We start from the raw sequence: 6,600 nt of genomic DNA, 5'->3' as shown, positions 1-6,600 counted from the left end.
TTGCTCTGAAATTAGCCCTGGACAGCATTGCTGGCTAGTCACCTCCATGGCTTATGATGTTTGCAGTTGCATGGTTGCCTCATAGATAATTTGCAAATTGTCCATGAACCATGTGCACAAAAGTGTCTGGTATGGTGCTAATTTACTGGCAAGATCTGGGTACACAGATCCAACGTGCTGCGCAGGGGGAGCTTCAGCCATGCCCAGCAGCCGGTTTAGAGGTTTGATTTCTATGCAGCATGTCAGGGATGGCTGATGGATGGGCTCAGTCTCTCCTTCACATGTGTTTAGATATCTCCAACTGGGCCAGGATTTGCCAGATGGCCATGGTGGGGAAGGCATCAGAAATATTTCCATAAAAATAACCCCTACATACCCCCAAAAATTTATCTAGTTCATGCATAAGTGTTACAAAACCCTCGTTCATGGCTACAGTATGTGGCTGGACATTATCTGTCCTGTGTTCCGCCTGGGTTTATTTTGGGGTGGTCAGAAAGGAAGTCCCAGTGTAGAGGCGGGTGGAATGTTTTTGTTGAACCGATGTGAAAAAGAAAAATACCTGGCCATTTGGAAGGGTTTGAACTCTTAGCATAAGGCTCTGGGAGATGGATGAATGGTCAGAGAGGAGGTGACGGGGGGGTCACAGGTCCTATAACATAACTCATCGCTGCGAGAAGTCCCTATCTCACAGTGAAAGTATAAGAACTGGCTGGCAGCAGTGTGACCCCTAGCAGTCAATTCATCAGAAGGATTTCCCGTCTGAATATGCAGATGTGTGCACAATTACTTTACCTATCTTCGCAAACACAGTCACGCTTAAATAAATCTTGGCGCTGTCCCTTTCAGAAGGCATTTCAGGTTCAGCCTGGTTGCCTGCATCCTGCACAGTTTTGTTCAGCGGAGTCCTTGCAAACAGCCCGTCTCCTCTTCCCTTTCCGCTTCCCCTTCCTCCTCCTCCCATCCCACCGCAATCACTGCTGCCCAGACCCATCCTTTACTCGCACAAAACTGATTTCTGTTTATGGAGCAGCTGGCAGCAGCAACGCTCAAGCACTGAGCGATGACTAAGAAACAAGCCCACTTTTCCCTTAGCTGTCAGGAGCTTTTAGAAATAACACCCTCCTCTGAGGAAGTCAGAATAGCAACAGGAAAATAAGTAAAACCTATTATAAAACAGTTGTCCAAGAACTTAGGCACGGCGCGGGGTAGAGATCAATATGCTGTGAAGGTTAAATCTATTTTCACACTGTGTTCTATTTCACAGTTTAATGGTGTTTTAATGTGTCTGTCACTGAGCCCCCTTCATGTTATGCAGGTAGAGCCGTTACAAAGGAGAAATAACGTTGGCTTTACAAGCTTCGCAGTAACATCTTATTTACCAGCTGAGATCTGATGCTTTCCTCTCTGGAGATACACCAGGGTTTGACTTTTTTATTTTATTTTATTTTTTAGAAGACATAATGTGGTGTTGCATTTACAATAATTTTTAGATGGCTTTTGGGGAATGCCTGTAGGGATGGGAGCAGCAGGAGCGTGTGTGTGCCTGTGTAGAAGGGACAGAAATATCTACTGCTGTTTGTACAAGCTGAGTACATGGAGGATATGCAGAATTCCTAAGCTTAAGTTTGCATCCAACCCAAAATGGTATATTTGAATGTTTTATCTTGAACTCAGCTGACACTGGGATGTGCATCGGGCTGGGGGAGAGCATGGAGGACAAAGCCAGTGGACAAAGAGGAGTGATCACAGCCCAAAGAAAAGATGCTGAGATAGGGTGGGGTAGAAGGAAAGCTGATTTCAGCCTGTGCCAGTGGAAAGGATGAAAGGGGAGGGAAGGAGAAAGGGAGCAAAGGCAAAGAAAGAGGTGTGGTATAAAATCCAGGGTATGTGCAGTGCTAAAGCACACATATAGGCCTGTTCTCGGTGTTTGGGATGAAACAGTTTATATCTCCACAGCTCGGCTCACACCCTTTGCCTAGAAGTCAAAGAAGGAAAAAACCCTGTTCTGCTTTACCTCTCTTGAGCTTCAGCTGGGGAAGGGAGAGGCTAGGACATCCTAGTCAAAGGGTACTGCTGGTTCAGGGCTTCAGATGTGTCACTGGCTGTGCAAATACCGTGTGTTGGTGTCCTGACCTGCTTGGTGAGGATGCTTTGACAAACCACCCACTACCATCGGCTGAGCCAGCACCTGGACGCAGCCTCCGGCCGTTTACATCTCCCTGCAATGAGCCGGGGCTATGCACAGCTATATTTTTCTCACACTGACAAGGCTGGGTAAGCTGCAATCGAGTAGCTCCTCTGGTTTTGCCACGAGTGAATCTGAGTGCCTGCGTTATTCGGAGGGACTCGCTCCAGACAACCTCGCATTGTAATTGATGTGTGGAGTCATGGGAGGACAACCTTCTTATGCCATTGGCTTCTCTTGCGTGATCTCTCTCCCTCCCATCTTTGCCCTCAGCAGCTCCCTCACGTAGCTGGGAGAGCGCTCTCCTTTGCAGCTGCGTTGCCTAGCCACCTCTCCCATCTTTTGCTCCCTCAGCTACTCTTTACCCTCCTCTTCCTTTGTCTCGCAGCCAAATGACTTAACTCGGTGCAACCTCCTGGGAGGGCTAGGCTGTAGGAAGAGAATGCAGCAGAGAACGAGATATAATATTAAGTCTTTTTAGGAGCAACTTGTTAAAAACCTCAAGCTTCCCCTCTACTGGTTGCTTTGCCAGAGTAATATGCCTTTGCTCTGTCAGGGTCCTCTGAGGGCTGGTGCTTGCCGGAGTGTGAGTTTTTAGACTTACAGAGCGTTGACTTGGCTTAACCTGCATATCCCACTGTAGCAGAAATGTCTGCAATGTGTGTTTTGGCTTTGGTGCGCTGCGTGCTCTGAGTTCATCTTTCCCCCCTTCCGTTTTCCATTGTTGGAACAACAATCTTCTGCTGGATGCAGAGTGCAACCAGCCCTGTATTGTGGAGCCAACACAAACTCTCTGCTAGCGTGTTTTCCATCCTCCACAAGGTAAAATACCAGTGCTGAGAGCAGCTGACCCCCTGGTGGGAGTCTGTTGTCTGGAAATCCAATGACTGACTTCATGGGGCAAAACTTTGTCTCAAGCAATACTGCTGAGAAATGAATTTGCGTCCTTTGGAGCCGGGGGATCAAAGGGTTTGGACCTGTGAGTGGAGGTGACTTACCTTCGGAGGGCTGCAACAGCTCCCTCCCCGACCACCACTGCCATCAAAGTGCAGCCTGTTGCATTAAAACATCACCAACATTCTGGACTGCAAATCACAGCACTGCAGCACTTGCTTTAACTGTCCTTTCCAAATGAACGGAAACCTCTGAGGAGGACAGAGCTGCGGATGGGAAACTTAAGGAAGCCAGAGTCCCAGGTAGGTGCCAAAATCCATTCAGCCCATTTTTCTGCCCCGATTTTGCAAGTCCAAGATATTCAAGGAAGGTTGTCACCCAATAGCCCTTACGCAAAACCCATAACACATTCACATCTGGCCTTGTGTGAAATGGTGAGAAAAATATTTTCTGCTCCTTAACAGAGCCTGGAGTTTGAATCTGGTGTCTTTGTTTTTTGTTTTGTAGGGGGGACACACTTGCCTTTACTTTTTAAGGGCTATTTCTCCTACTTCAACCACTAGAGCAAGTCTGTGAATATTTGAATTACAAGCTTGGACATACACATTGTCGAATACTTGCCCAAGTGAGGCCACCTTTCTGAAAACAGAACTGGATACTTGTTATGGTCCTAACATTTAGGGACCAAATTTATGCAAGTTTGCCTCCTTAATCCTAGAGTTATAGATTAAACTGAAAATTTGAGAAAGCTGCCCAATCAAGCGGCTTTGAAGTTTAATGCCAACTTTAATGCCAATGTCACTCTTTTGAAGTGAAACTTTAATGCTTTTGGCAATCCATGGCAATGTGCCTTATATTAGGCATTGGAGTTTTGGAAAAGTGACAAAAGCACCAGTAAAATAGAAACGTTTCATTATTATAAACTCACTTTCCTGCTTTACAGAGGGGACCTGGGGAAAAATGTTTGTTTGGTTTTTGTCTTGCTAAAAAAATCCCCCACCATTTACCTCATATTTACTGTGAGTTTCCTCCTGAAATATTAAAACATTGAAATCACAGAATAAAAGAAAATGAAAGGTTGGAGACAGGAAGACGTCCAAAATAACGTGACTTTTAAAGAATCAGTTAATACACAGGGATTTGATTGTTTGGTGCTGGCTAATTCTTATTTATAGAAGCTAATGGATGGTTTTCTGGTGCAAGAGAGTTAATGTTTCTGGTAGCTGAGAGGTGGAAGAGCTTTGCATCTCCTGCTGCGAGAAATCCAGCAGTCCCTTGGGATTAGGGAGTTTCTCCACGGCTGGGTGTTGTCTGCCTTCCTTAGTTGTATACACTTGAGTATTTGCTGGGGCTCATCTACGAGGTCACGTTGGGAGCAGAAGATGGTGGCAGAGATAGACTTCACAGACCTGAACAGCTCCTTGAAGGAAAATGGGTCTGGATGCTCACAGGTAGAAGAACAAGAGAATTACTGAGCATCAGCCAGGGCAGAGGTTGTGTTACTGTCTAGAGAGAGAGAATAATGACGTTTTGCTGGTATGGTCCATAGAAATGAATAGTTCTTAGAATATAATTTAGATTTTTTTCTTCTACATTTTCTGTTCGTAAAGCTTGGACAATATTTTTCAGAGCTTTTTCAAATAAACATTTGAAAATGGTGAACGATCCCACATGGAGATCTTGACCTGGTGGATTGTCTCTAGCAGCCTGAGAGGAGGGTCGTGGTCCAGGACTCTGAGGTAATGAAGTTCTTCAGAAGTTCATAGCCAGTTCCACTTGCATTTCACATCATTTCTGGTGGACTCTTACCTGTGGAGCTTTTCAGCTTCTTGACTGGGTGAGCATATTTTTCAAGCCATGTTTCTGATACTGATGTTCACTTAGGGCTGCTCATATTTTCCAAGTATCTTAAATTTCCTTACTTCACATAAAATTCTTTCCCTGTAACATTAACCCTGCAAAACACCAAAGAAGCATCAGCACCATTGAAGCAATTCAAGTGAATTCAAATATCTGCAAAATATTGTTTAAAACCCTTACCTGGATCTAATACATTGTGAAATTTAATGGAGAACAAACACTATCAAAAAATCTCATATCTTGCTACTCAATAAGTAGTTTCTTTTAAGGAGCTCCTAGTAATGCAGCGGTGGCGTACAGGTACATGCTGCTAGAAGTTATCTCTGTGTCTTTATAGTTATAGGACTCAACTTTATACCACATAGTTTTGTCAGTAATGCTTCTAGTTTTTTTCTCTTTTAGTCCTAAATTTGCAGGTGTCCAGTCAGTTACGTATGAGGAGCAAATCAGTTCATAACCTAATAGTAAGTACTATGATACAAATACAAATTTATACATTGCTCTGAAATGCCAAGACCTTTTTGCCATTTCCAAAATGGAAAGTGGCAAACCGTCAGTTACAACTTCTAATCACATTTTGTATGTTTTATTTAAATCTCCAGCTATGTTTCATTACAAGACTTTGGAAACTATTTTGTAACAGTGCAGTAGTTCTGGTAAATCAATCTAAGATATCATAGAAAAAAAAATTCTCAACCATTATCCTTCCCACCCAAATCTTTTCTTAGAAGCAGTATTAGAAATTTTTAATGGTATTTTACTCCTACTATTGCCAAAGAAAGTTCTATCATTGACTTGAAGGGAAGCAATGTTTAATTTTTGCATTAGCAGAGAAGAGTAGTTCAGTCGTTAGTCGATCTTGGACTGAGATGCAGTTGTTATAAATAAGCCCAGTTCCGTTTAACCTGAACTGAGCAGCTCCCAGTTCACCTCAGCTGAGGTTCTCATCCTCTGCTTGCACGCCCCCCTAAAAATCTCTGCTCAGGTGCCATCATGATGCAATGAAAAATAATAATCCACTGATTATAAAGAAATTACTACACTCTGCTGCAGGCAATGCACAGGCTAAAATGCCATAGTCATGGCCCTGACACAACGCCGACGGGAAGCCAGGAGCTGTCAGAAAGGTCAGAATTTCAATAACGTGTCTGTGCATTTCCAGCGCTCATTGCATTCCTTTTTCCTGGTCTGTTCTTTCCTTTCCATACCCCTCTGGAGCAAATGCGTCCTCTCAACAGACCTTCCTGGACAAAAAGTGTAATAAGTAAATAAATGAGGAAAGTTTCAAAGTCAGAAATCTTCAAAACCTTATGGAAGGAGATATATTTTGGAGCATGAAGACCACTCTGCACCATTGAGCTCTCTCAAGCAGGTCTCCTTTCCACTCTGAAAGGTTTGTACCTTTCCTTTTTCTGAAATGATTTGCTAATGACCTTCTTGTCCTCTGTGTACCTGCCAGTTCTTCTCACAGGTGTTGCTTAAAATGAAGCATTTACAAGGTGTGATTGACCAGATTTAGGTCTGAAATTTAGTCCACTGCATTTAAAAAATTTAAGAGTTGTGCTCTGATTTATGCCTGCAAAATTATATCAACTCAAGTGCAAATTAGATAAACTCAGGACACCAGTTCTCATCTGAATTTCAGCCTTACCTGGAAGCAT

Source organism: Pygoscelis adeliae, unplaced genomic scaffold (genome assembly GCF_000699105.1).
Source record: "Pygoscelis adeliae isolate BGI_AS28 unplaced genomic scaffold, ASM69910v1 Scaffold21, whole genome shotgun sequence".
Classification (NCBI taxonomy): domain Eukaryota; kingdom Metazoa; phylum Chordata; class Aves; order Sphenisciformes; family Spheniscidae; genus Pygoscelis; species Pygoscelis adeliae.
Note: the sequence above shows the minus strand (reverse complement) of the source record.